This window comes from Choloepus didactylus, chromosome 4 (genome assembly GCF_015220235.1).
Source record: "Choloepus didactylus isolate mChoDid1 chromosome 4, mChoDid1.pri, whole genome shotgun sequence".
Classification (NCBI taxonomy): domain Eukaryota; kingdom Metazoa; phylum Chordata; class Mammalia; order Pilosa; family Megalonychidae; genus Choloepus; species Choloepus didactylus.
The window spans coordinates 6,048,801-6,061,774 of NC_051310.1; the positions used below are offsets into that span (position 1 = coordinate 6,048,801).

Sequence of the window (12,974 nt, forward strand, 5' to 3'; positions counted from 1 at the left end):
GTTTATCAATTACTGAGAGAGAAATGTTGAAATATGTAAATGTGTATTTTCTTTTCTTCTTTCAGTTCTGTCAGCTTTTGCTATATATATTTTGAAATTTTTTTATTAGGAGCATACACAGTTTTTATATTTACATTTTCTTGTTGAACTGAGCATTTTGTCATTATGAAATGCCCCTCTTTTCTCTGAGAATATTCCTTGTCCTAAAGTTGTCTCCTATTAACCTAGACACCCCACTTTTCTTATTATTAGTGTTCATATGGTTTATTTTCCCCATCCTTTTATTTTTATCTATCTTTGTCTTTATGTTTAAACTGGGCTTCTTGTAGACAGCATATAATTCAGTGTTGCTTTTTCTTGCCTTTTAGAATGACCTGTAATTTTCTGTTGAAAGCCAGACATGATGTATTGGTGAGAGGCACTGTGCTAAATGGACTTCAGTGTGAGGTTTTATGCTAATCTGGGTAGCAGTTGGGCTGTGTTCAGTGTTTGCTGTTGCTGTGGATTCCTGAGGCTTCAGATTCCTCTGGTGTCTTTGTTTTTGGCTCTGGGTTTCCCTAAAGACTCCTTCTTAAATGGAGTCTAAGCCTTACAGCCCTTTCAGCCTTGCATTACTGTTATTATACTAGAGACTTTGGATGTGGTGGTGGGGTAAGGGGGAGGAGAAGCATTCTATTCTCTCATGATTAAATTTTAGTTTTGTAGTGGGCCTGCCTCCCTGAGCTGTGAACTCCTGGTTTCCCCCAGCTCCTTAGGTGAAATAGGAAGCTGAGGAGGGTCTGAAGGTGGATCAGTTCCCTTCTCTCAGGTTGGAGAAGGCTCTGGAAAAGTGTTTTCCCCTGGAAAGTAGCCCTCTGTTATGTGGAAGTCTGGGAATATTACAAAATGGTTACTCTTCCCCTCCCTCTGCAGAGATATGAGGGGATTTTCCTTGGCTCTTCATTGGGAGAGTCTAGTGGGGTCCTGGAGATAAAACCTATGGAAGCGTGGGGCTCCCCTAAGACTGTGACACCCCAGTTTTTCACTCTTCAGCTAGAATACACTCAGCCTCCAGCAGACAGGTGAAATTACCAGTTAAGCATTTCCACCTTTTTTCTGGCTCCAGTGGTTTCTGCTTCAGGCCAGCTGATCTTGGCTGTGATTCCCTGTATCTCTCTGCTCTCCAGATCTGGTGTGCCTGTTTGCCCTGAGGCCTCAATTCTTTTTGGGTCCAAGAAAAGTAGTGGACTTTCACTTTGCTCAGCTTTTTTCTTGCAGAAAGGATGAGAATGAAGACTTCTAAGCATTTGACATGTCTGAGCTGAATCTAGAAGTCCCTGCTCTTGCTTTTTTAAAAATCTGGTCTGACAATCTTTGCTTTTAATTTGTACATTTGGACAATTTACAATTGAATTTAATCCTATAATCTTGCTATTTATATTCTCCCCCTGCCCCATATATTCTTTGTTCCTTTTCCTCTCTTTTTCTGCATTATTTTGGATTGAGTATTTTTAGTAATCCATTTTATGTCCTCTCTAGGCTTATCAACTGTAACTCTGTTTTAATTTTTAAAGGTTGATCTAGAATTTATGATATGCACATTTAATTTATCACAATCCACCTTCAAAAAATTCTATGACTTCATGTGTTATGTAAAAAATGTTGAACCCTTCTATTTTTCCCTTCCTATCCTTTGTTCTGTTATTGCCCTACATTTATTTCCACAAACTTTACAAATCTCACTGTATGCCAATATTAATTTTGCTTTAAACCATCAATTATCTTTTAAAGAAATTTTTAAAGTGAGATAATAAAAACCTTCTATTATTACTCACATATTTGAAATTTTCACCAGTCTTCATGCCTTTGTGTAGATCTCAGTTTCCATCTTGTATCATCTTCTGTACCTCAGAGAACTTTTGCTGTCATTCCTTATAGGGTAAGTTTGCTGCTGACAAATTTTCTCAGTTTTTGTTTATTTGGAAAAGTCTCAATTTCACCCTTCTTTTGAAGGATATTTTCATTGAATGTAGAATTTTATGTGGATATCTTTTATATTGCATTATTTAAAAGATGTTTCCATTGTCTTCTTGACTACATTATTTCTGATGAGAAATCAGCAACCATTTTATCTTTATTTCCCTGTATGTGCTGTTTCTTTTTTTTTTTTCTGGATCCTTTTAAGATTTTTCCTTAAGCACTGGATTTTAGCACTTTGATTAGGACATATCTTGTGTCTTTTTTTGTGTTTGTCCCACTTGTGGTTGGTTGAGTTTCTTGGATCTATGCATTAATGGTTTACATAAACTTTGGAGGTTTTTTTTTACTGTTATTTATTTGAATATTTTTTATGTCCCCACCTATATCTTCTCTTTCTGGGTCTCATATAATGCATGTAAGATTGCTTTATATTTTCTCACAGGTCACTGAGATTCTCATCATTTGCTTTTAGTATTTTTTCTTTCTGTTCTTTGTTTTAGTTTTTGTTGCTTTCCCTCTCAAGTTCATTGATCATTTCAGTGATATCTCATCTGCTGCTAGTTCCCTCCGGTGAATTTTTCAGCTATATAAGTTGCATTTGGTTCCCTTTTATAGTTTCTATTTTTCTCCTCATTTTGTTCATGTTTCCTTTAAATCCATGAACATATTTATAATGGCTATTTTACAATATGCTTGTCTACCAAGGCCATTATTTCTGCCATTTTGAGGTCTGTTTCATTTGATTGATTCTCCTCCCGGCTATGGGTCACATTTTCCTGATTCTTGATATGTCTAGTAATTTTTTATTGGTTGACTGAATCTTATATGTGTTACATTATTGAACGTCTAGATTTCATTGTTTTCCAAAGAATGTTGAATGTTGTTGTAGCAGGCAGTTAAGCTGCTTCTAAATCAGCTTGATCCTTTTGAGGTCTCTTTTTTAAGTTTTGGGAAGGTGTGTTTAAAGCAGCTTTTCTCTGGGTCTAATTTTTCCTCAGTCGTGACCACTCTAGGGGCCCCCGAGTGCCTGGGCTGCTCCTTGCCGTTTTTCTACATGGCTGGTCAGATTGTGAATTTACCTCAGTCCTGAATGAGTTCTGGGAATTGCCCGACTTACAGCTCCCCACGTACCTGTTCTCTACCTCCTGGGGCATCACCCTGCACAGGTACAGCTCGTATTTGGTCAGTTTCTGCAGGGAAGCTCTGTGAGCTTCCGGAGCTCTCCTTCTCTGTGCAGCTCCCTCCTCCCACAGCTGCCTCAGCCTCCCAAACTCCAAGCTCTGTTTGCCCGCCTCGCTGACACCGCCATGCTGGGCTGCAGCTCTCCCTCCCTGTGCCGTGATCCAGAAAGCACTTCCAGCAGGAAGCCCGGGCAGCCGGCTCACCACGCTTGTTCCCTTTCCCTCAGAGATGAGAATCCTCTGTCACCTGTCTTCCCATGTCTGAATCTGTCATTTCATGTATGTTGTCTAGCTTCTAGCTATTTGTGACAGGAGAGCAGGTTCATTACCAGTCACTCCATCTTGACCAGAAACAATGTTCTACAGCATGCATTTCACAAGGTAAAGAGAATTAAGTGGATTTCATTTTGCAAATTTGAGAGTGAGAAAAATTAGGCGACACATTCTGAATGTAACTGAAACTCTGTGTGATGTTGAAAAAAAACATTTGGTTTCTAACCAAACATGTACTAGACCGTGGCCCTGGGACAGTGGAAGGTTGGCATGCTCCAGTGACAGAAAGATGGAAAACGTGATAGATGAGGGGGGCAGGGGAGGAAGGAACTAGTTCAGACTATTACTATCCAGAATATGTACCAACAAAAAGACAAAATAATCGGATAGCACAGTCTATGAAGAACTGGATAGTAAATATCTTAGACTTCAGAGGGCACATATTTTCTCTGTCACCCATTCTTCTTTTTTATGACCTTTTAAAAATGTAACAATCCCTTCTTAGCTCATGGGCAACACAAAAGCAATCCAAGGGCCACAATCAGCCCCTGGACTGTATGTTACCCACCCCTCCCTGCAATAGAATTTTGTGTTCAGGACATGAAAAACAACTCACAGAAGAAACAGAAATTGTTAATTTCACATATGAAAAAAAGCTTACCCTCCCTAATAATCAGTGTGATTCAAAACCAAGGACAATATTTCACACTGCTCAGATTGGCAAAATTTAGAACGATTTGGCAAAAAATACCAAGAGTTAATGACAGTGAGGAGAAAAAGGGTTTTTCACATGCTGCAGGTGGGAGCACAACTGATTCAACTTCTTTGGAAAAGAACTTAATATTCAAAGCAAAATTGAAAATGAAAATGAGTGTTCAAAGGCTCAGCAATTCCACTCCTAGATCCATTACCTGGAGAGACGTGTGCTTCATCGTGGCATTGTTTGTAATAGGAAAATAAATTGGAAACAAACCCAAGTCCACGCAAACACACACACTCACACACTTGTATCAGCAGGGCTACATCGCAAAAACATAGTCGAGTGAAAAAGCAAGCTTATTGTGTAACATCATTTATGAAAATGTTTAAAAACACTCTTCAAACAATGCTATAAATTATTCATGGATAGCTCTTTCTGTGGGTGGAAACATGAAAACAGTGGCCTGGAAAAATACACACCAAACTCAGGAGAGTGGGTATCCTGGGAGAATGGCCTCGGGAGTAGGAGCAGGAGGGCAGCATATAATCTGTGACATTTCATTTCTTTTATATAACAATATAAGACAAAATATTAACGGTTGTCAATTATAAATGGTGGCTACACAAGCGTTTGTTATCTCATTTTCTTCACCTGTGTTTATTTTCTTAATTTCCCATGAAAGAAAGGGACAGATGAACTAGCCTTGGTGCTACATAAAAACACAGTGTTAAGTCAAAACACCATTGGACATTTGTGGATCTTTGCTGGAGAAATGCCTAGTCAAGTCCTTTGTCCATTTTTTTTTTAAAAGTGGATCATTTGTGTGTTCTGTTGTTGTTGTTGTTGTTGAGTTGCAGCAATTCTTTATATATTCTGCCCATTAAACCCTTATCAGACATATGGTTTGCTATTATTTCACCCCTTTGGTAGGCTGTCTTTTCACTTTCTTGATAATGTCTTTTGGCTACAAAAGTTTTTAATTTTGAGGAAGTCCATTTTATCTATTTTTCCTTTGGTTTCTTGTGCTTTTGATGTCATATCTAAGAGGATGTTGCCAAATTCAAGGGTATGGAGGTTTCCCCCTATGTTTTCTTCTGGGAGTTTTATGATTTGGGCTCTTTTGTTTGGGTCTTTCATCCAATTAGAGTTAATTTTTGTATACAGCGTAGAAAATGTTTGCACAATGGATTCTGGAGATGGTTAACACAACACTGTGTGTGTAATTAATACCACTGAATAATACACTTGAGAGTGGTGAAAACAGGAAATTCTGAGTTGTATTTACATCACTACAATAAAAAGTCAGAACAGCAACAACAGACTACTGGGCCTGGCATCAGGGGACTCGGCTTGCCATCCCTGGCGCCCTGTTTCAGTCGGGTTGAGTTGTTTCCCTTCTCTGCACTTCAGTTTCCTCAACTAGAAATGAGGGGCGCACAGCTTTTTAAACTGTGGATCACTACAGGGTCCTGACCAGCACCTTTTAATGGAGTAGGACAGACTAGATGAGAAAACATAAGCGTGCATGTGAAGCAAGAGCACATATTCTTTCAGGAAACTTTACTTTTCAGTTATGTAAACCTCCCAGAACCCCCGAGTGGAAGGGGGACCCGCTCAGAAGGTCTCCTGGAGGCCAGGGCTGGGGGCGGATGGAACCTGCCTCCAGTCTCCCCGTCACTGCTGCTTTGCCTTGGTGCTCCGGCTGCTGCGTTTTCGCCCCCTCTCGCCTGGTGTAGGCTTGCATTTCCCGTGCCTTGCGGAAGAGTGATGGTCTGTTGAGAGACAGCCCATCCCTGTTAAACACTCATCCTAAAGATGGTGGTCATTAGCCTGCCAAGCGTGACACCACAAAAAAAAGAGCAGAGGGAGAGAGAGGTGACAGCGCATTATGCGATCTGAGTGCCATGGGAAGCGAGCTGCGTCTTGCTGTGGAAAGCGAAGATGCATTAAGATAAATCCGGCGGAGCTTTGCTGCGGCGGGAGCAGCGGGTCGGGCGTGGTGGTGCACACTTACAGCTGCCTGTCTCCACGCTCCACGTTTCCCAGGTCCATCAAACAGAAAAATCAGCCTGGGGCTTCTAAGGAGCAGTTTGGAGCACCCGTTTCTATTAGCAGAGAAGTACTTTACAGCTCCAGAAATATTCAGCCTTCATGTATTCCATTTAGCATTTAATGTGCACTCTCAGTATTAACAGAATCATAGAATGTAATGCTGGAGGAGACCTTGTAAATTATCCCGGGCAGCCCCTAGTTGTGCAGGCAGGAGGGAACCGAGCAATTTCCTGGATGCGGCAGAGCTGCTGGCAGGCAGGGAGGGGACTTAGAAGTCAGCCTCCGAGTCCCAAGCCTGGCTGTTCCCCATCGGTACGCCCCAGCCTCTGCTCTCTTTTCTCGGGGTGGGGAGAGTTTCCCAGGGTAGTTCCAGCTGTGTTTGCACATGTGTGTGTGCATGGGTGTGTGCATTTGCCAGTGGTGTCCCTAGGAAATAAGCGACTAATGATCTCTTTGGATATCCTCATTCCTTGAATCCACCCCCCATCTCTGTGGCCCTGTGGTGACCCAATAAATCAATCCAAGCTGTGCTGCTTTGAGCTACTTTGGGGCAGAGAAGCCGTCCGGGAGCCGTTGGCACAGGTCCCACCAACAGACGCCTGTCCGTGCTGGGAGGTAGCTCCTAGTTGTCCCCAGTAAGCAGCAGTCCCTGTGTATCCCCGTGTAAGGCCACTGCAGGCAGCCTGATGACGTGCTGTGGTCTGGGTCCATCCTAGCTCCGCTTTGTGGCATCTGGAAATAACCTGTAAGTAGAAAAGCAGATCCAATTTGTTTACATCACTTACACCACTACCTCCTTCTGCTAATGGGCTTCAATTTTTTTTTCTTTTTTTCCCTCTTTGCCTGGAGGCATTAACACTTGTCTTTAATCAGTGTATGGTAATTTTGTACCCCTCATTTCCACTGCCAGGAAAAATGAGCCATTAATCTCTGGAGGTTCAAAGAAAAAACAATCACTTCTATTTGCTACACAACAAATATATTGGGACTGCCATGCTGGGAAGGAAAAATAAGTGTGCTCAGGCCCTAGTTTACCAGAAGCACTTTGGTAAAAATTAACTGCAATGGCTGGAGTTATCTTTTCTCTCAGTGACTCAGGAGATGAACTTGGGTGTAATTGGGAGAGCAAAGTGCAAACCTGTTTACAACCAATGTTTCTGTCAGAGAATCCATTTCGCCATATATGTATGGAATTTGGTTGTGAAATGTTTGGCCTGGGGATCACGCAGATAAATGCAAGACGAGACTGGATGTGGGTTTGGGTTTGGGTTTGGGTTTGGTTTGCCCGAGTTGGCCGTGGCTGTCCCCCCTTCCCTGTCTGCCCCGCTGTGTGCTCGTCCTGTAGAAGCTGGTGCACGGACAGGTCCAGGGTAGAGGCCGCCAGCCCCCCTTGCAGTCCCCAGCGGGCCCTCGGCGCCTCTCTTGGTCTGTCCTCCCCTCCGTGAGGAAGCCCCCCGGGCAGGCAGCCTGCTCTGATGGCCGCGCCGAGGGACAGCCCACCCCCCTCATCAGACACGGGACATGGCCCCTCGTGGCTGCTGGGCTGGCCCGCTGTGGGTTGCAACGCTGGTGGGAATCACCGGGGCCAGAAGTTTGCTGTGCTCCCTGGGAGGACTCCCTGCAGCCCCTGCTGTGATGGATTGAGCTGTGTCCCCCCAAACATATGTACCATCCTAAGCCCCAGTCCCATGAGTGTGTCTCATTTGGAAAGAGGATCTTTGGTGATGTGATTAGTTAGGACGAGGCCAAACTGGATTAGGACTAGGGTGGCCCTGGGCCAATATGACCGGGTATTTTTTTTTTTTTTTTACTTTTCGGGCAATACAGATTCAATGTCTTTTTTTAAAATGCAGTTTCATTGAGATACATTCTCATACCATACGGTCCACCCAAAGTATTCAATCAGTGGCTGGTACTATCATCACATAGTTGTACATTCATCACTACAATCAATTTTAGAACATTTTCATTACTCCAAGGGAAAAAAAAGAAAAAGGAAAAAGAAAACCCAAACCCCACACCCCTTATCCCCTACCTCATTAGTGACCCCATTATTGTAGTACATTTGTGACTGTTGATGAAAGAATATTAAGATATTACTGGTAACTATAGTCCATAGCTTGCAGTAGGTGTGTTTTCCCCATATGCCCCTCTACTATTAACTCCTTGTAATAGGGTCATGCCTTTGTTCTAGTCCATGAAACAGCTTTTTTATATTTGTACAGTTATGGTCATCGTCCACTGCAAGATTCACTGTGTCATACATTCCCGTGTTTCAACCCCCAGCTAACCTTCCCCTCCCACCACACACCCGCCACTCGGCACCATTTGCTATTGTCATAACGTGTTCCCGTCACCTCTGTCCAGCTCCGTCCTTTTAAGAGGAGGAAATTGGACAGACAGACAGTGGCAGAGCCAGCCTGTGATGGAGGGGGAGACTGAGTCAAGCCACGAGCCAAGCCACCTGCCAGAATGCGCAGCCTGCAGAGGTTTCAGACCTGGGCCTCCCGAGCTGCGAGACAGCAGATTTTGGTGGTTCTGAGGCTCTCAGTTTGGGGGACTTAGCTGCAGCAGCCCTGGGAGACTTGGACACCCCCTTTGCCTGCCCCGTCAGCCCGAGCCCTGGGCACCCCTTTGAGGGTAAATCCATTTCGGGGGCTGAGGTTGGAAAGATGGGGAGGGGGTGAAGTTGCTGTCTGATTTGGGGGCTGCTGCTTGAGGGAGGAGACACTGTAAGAGTCTCGGTCAGGTCAGCCACGAGGAGGGAAGGGTGGGGGTCCAGGCCCGTCCCAGCTGGACTGGACTGGACACCTGCGATGCGTGGTCCCTGACGTTGCTCCCCACTACAGTGTGGCCGCCAGCCTGACAGCTGCTGGTGGCTCTGTGGACAGACAGACACTGGGAAGGGCCGTGAACAAGCCCCCATCACCTTTTCCAGAATGACTCAGCCGAGTTTGATTTCAAGCAACGGGGTCTTTGGGGAGCTTGTCCCACCAAATTCAGGCCATGGGCTTGTTCGTCTGCCACCTCCTGGCCCCAGACACCCAGCGGCTCATCTTGCAGAGCGAGAGTGGTGCTTGAGTCTTCTTTTAAGGAACCACAGGGAGCTTGCTCATTCCCGCAATAAACTAGACTTCCACCTCCACCCTGGGTGGAGCAGAAGGGAGCCTCAGCCATCTGTCCCGGTGGGAGGCCCGGTGGGTCAGGGGCTTCTGCAGGGTGGCTCTGGAGTCCTGGATTCCACGTCCTGCTCTTGGGCCACTGTGTCCACTTCAGGCTGCAGCCCCAGTTCTAAAGAAAGAGCCTGTAATCAGGAATCCATCAGCCTCTAGCAAACGATGAGAGGTTAGCACAGGCACATGCTCTTTTCATTAATTCTGCAAAAAAATAAAAAATAAACTCGGGGGAAAGCAAAGAGGAAATGAGGGCAGATGATGCAAATATAATAGCCTCCTGATTGCTGCATTTCCAGAATACATCAGCAAAGCGTTCTGTGCTTCGTTCCTCTTGGCCTTTGACTATTCCACTTAGCCATTCTCGGGGCCCCTCTTCTGGAGCTGGATACTGGGGGTACAGAGGAAGAGGGGCAGCCTGGCCCCGTGCTGTGATTCTGGGTGTGGGAGAGCCCAGGTTGTCAGGTGGTGGAGGAGAGGCCAGGGGCAGGCTGAGTCCAGAGGCCGGCCGGGGGGGAGAAGCGGTCCATGAAACAGTGACGCGCTTCTGAGACCAAGGGAGCCATTGGACAGGAGAGAGGCAAACGAGCAGGGCTGTCCACCATAAAGCAAATGCGATGCTATGGAACAGAATGATGCCGTCTTGTGATTTACTCATGTTTATCAAACCGTTCATTCATTCATCTCTAAGCCCCTAGCCTGTACCACGTCAGCTCTGAGAATGGGGACACAGGGTCATTTGGCCTTTGGAAGAGCGCATGGCCCTGCTGTGGAGGACGGTGGGTGGCGAGGCGGCACCGGGAGATGGGGGGCTCCAAGGAGCCACAGCTGCTTCACCACCTAGTCACACGGGAGGTGCCCTCCCGAACCCCCACCAGCCCACCCCATGCAGGTTTCCTGCTGCAGGACTTGGGGGTAGGCTCACCCCTCTTTGGCTCTGTAACAGCACAACCCCTGAGGTGTGAGGGAGTTGAGGGCAGAATGAGGGCAGAGAAGGGCAGGAGCAGGGCCTGATCTCACCCCGCCCGGAGGAGTTTTAAAAGCTGTTAGTGTCTACTTCACATACTCTAGCATGGCCTCTATAAAAAATGGAAGATAATAAGTGCTGACAAGGAGGTGGAGAAGTAGGAACACTCACTCATGGCCGGTCAGCTGCAAAATGGTGCAGCTGTTGTGGAAAGTGGTTTGGGAGTTCTTCAGAAAGTGGAGTATAGAATTACCGTATGACCTTGCAATCCCACTTCTAGGGATTTACCTTAAAGAATTGAAAGCACAGACTCAGACATTTGCACACCAATGTTCATAGCAGTGTTATTCGCAATTGCCAAAGGCGGAAGTAATCCAAGTGTCCATCAGCCAATGAATGGGTAAACAAAACGTGATATATACATTCAACGGAATATCATTCAGCCATAAAAAGGAATGAGTTCTGATGCAACGACATGGATGAACCTTGAGGACATCACGTGGCATGAAATAAGCCAGACACAAAAGAAGAAATAATGTATGCTCTCACTGATACAAAATAATTAGAATGTGCAAATCCCAAAAGTCAGAAACTAGAACACAGGTTCCCAGGACCCGGGTGGGGTGGGAATGTGGAGTTAAGAGTTCTTCTTGGGGTGATGGAAAAGTTTTGGGAATGGATGGGGTTACGACATTGTGAACATAATCAACACCACCAAATTGTATACATGAAAGTGGATAAAATGGGAAATTTTAGATTGTATATACGTTACCAGAATAAAAATTAAGAAAAACAGCTCATAAAACTGTGCAATGTGAGGAGTGGATCCTAATGTAAACTATGGACCATGAATAATAGTATGATTGTAATAATTTCGCCTCATCAGTTGTCACAAAGGTATCACAATAATGCAAATGTGACTAATGTTGAAAAGCGTGTGTGGGAAGGGGGATATGGGAACTCTGTATTTTCTGCATGATTTTTCTGTAAACCTACAACTGCTCAAATATAAAACAGCTGAGAGTGTAATGGATTATTCTCTTACTCATTCCATCATGTCCCAAGTAAAAATGGTGGTGTCAAGAAACCTGCTGTAACATAGTGGGTGCTTCAAGGCACTGCAGAACCCAGTTGCTGCAGTGCGGACAGCCATAAACTTAGTGAATTAAATTGCAAATTTATCGTCTTACAGTTCTGGAGGTCAGAAGTCCCACGTGGGTCTCACTGGGCTCAATCAAGGGTAGCGGTGGGCTGCCCTCCCTCCAGGCTTCTCTCCTGGAAAAGTCCATTTCCTTGTCCTCCCCGGCTTCTAGGGGCCGCCTGCTTCCCTTGGCTTGCAGCCTCTCCTCCTTCCTCCGAGGCAGCAGCGGCAGGTGGAGTCCTTCTCGCCTGTCTTCTCCTGCCTCCCACTTCCATTCTAAGGGCCCTGGTGATGGCCCTGCAGCCATAGCCATGGATAGTCCGGGGTCTCCTCCCTGCCCTTGGTCAGCTGGTCAGCCAACTTCCTTCCATCCGCAGCCTTAACACCACCCTCCACCCCTTGCCACGGAGCATATTTGCAGGTGCTGATTGAGATGGGGCCATTGTTCCACTGGCCACAGCTTCCCAAAGTGGGAGGCATTTCAACTCTTTCCTGAAGGGTGAGCAGGAGCTCAGGGGATGGCTGATGGGGATGTCAGGGCCTCACGACCCCAGCAGAATAGAGTTCTTCGTTGCTTCCTTGGAAATTCCGGGAGGAGAAAAGCTTGTGGATGGGGGAGTTTTCTGGAAGTGGGGGTAAGGCCTGGCAGAGACCAGCCCGAGGGGTGCAAGCTAGGAAAGCGGGCATTGGGACCCGGGGTCTTTGAGGGGCTTGGAGTGGGGAGCGCTACACCGACCCCAACCCCAAACCCGTCTGGTGAGGAAATTAGCCACATCCGACGGGTGTGACCCCAGGCCTCGGGAGCGGCAGCCTGCGGGGGTGGAGGAGGCGCGTCCCCCATCTGTGTTGGGGAGCAAGAAAAGATGCAGGGGACGGCGGCCAGGTCGGGGCTGATGGAGACCATGCGCGGGACAGAGCCAGCCGGCTTATGTGCAGAGGCACGGACTGTACTCTGAGGCCAATTTAGATTTTGCCAAAACCCCAGGGTTCAAACCAAAACGAAGACCTCTAGTTAGGGTTAGAGACGGAGCTGGGGCATTTGTTGTAATTGTTTCGTAACATGCTAAGTTAATTTATTTGTTTTGACTTGTGCCTTTTAAGTAGAGTTTCATCATTTAATGTGTTTTTCATCTTATCCTGTTACATGGGTAGGAGACCTTGTATTTGTTTACCCGTGGAAGGCTTCCCATCCCCAAAGCCCCAGCTCGTCGGCCGGGCAGGGCGATTGGATTTTTGTAGCCTGTGCTCGCTGCTGCCTCACTTCCGTCTCCATTTTCACTCCCTTGTTGCTTTGAATCCCAGCCACGACGGCGACGGCATTTTGCTCTGTGACTTCCACACCAGAGCAAATTGTATTCAAGAATGCAGATGCCCGGCCACTGTGCAGCCCTCTTCGCCCCGGGCTTGGAAGAGGGAGCAGGAGCCACGGTGGACGCAAGAGGGGCAGGAGGCCTGGGTTCTAGAAAGGTCCAGCTCAGCTCCTGCCTGGCTGCAGGACCTCGGGTGGGTCGCCGCCCTGGCTCAGGGC

The 12,974-nt window shown here is 46.3% G+C and overlaps 1 protein-coding gene across 4 annotated transcripts in view; it reads left to right on the forward strand.

Moving 5' to 3' along the window:
- The window catches only part of LOC119531065 (histidine-rich glycoprotein-like), a 265,512-nt gene that overhangs the window by 173,719 nt on the left and 78,819 nt on the right, over nt 1–12,974 (forward strand). The gene's annotated exons all lie outside the window — the stretch shown is intronic.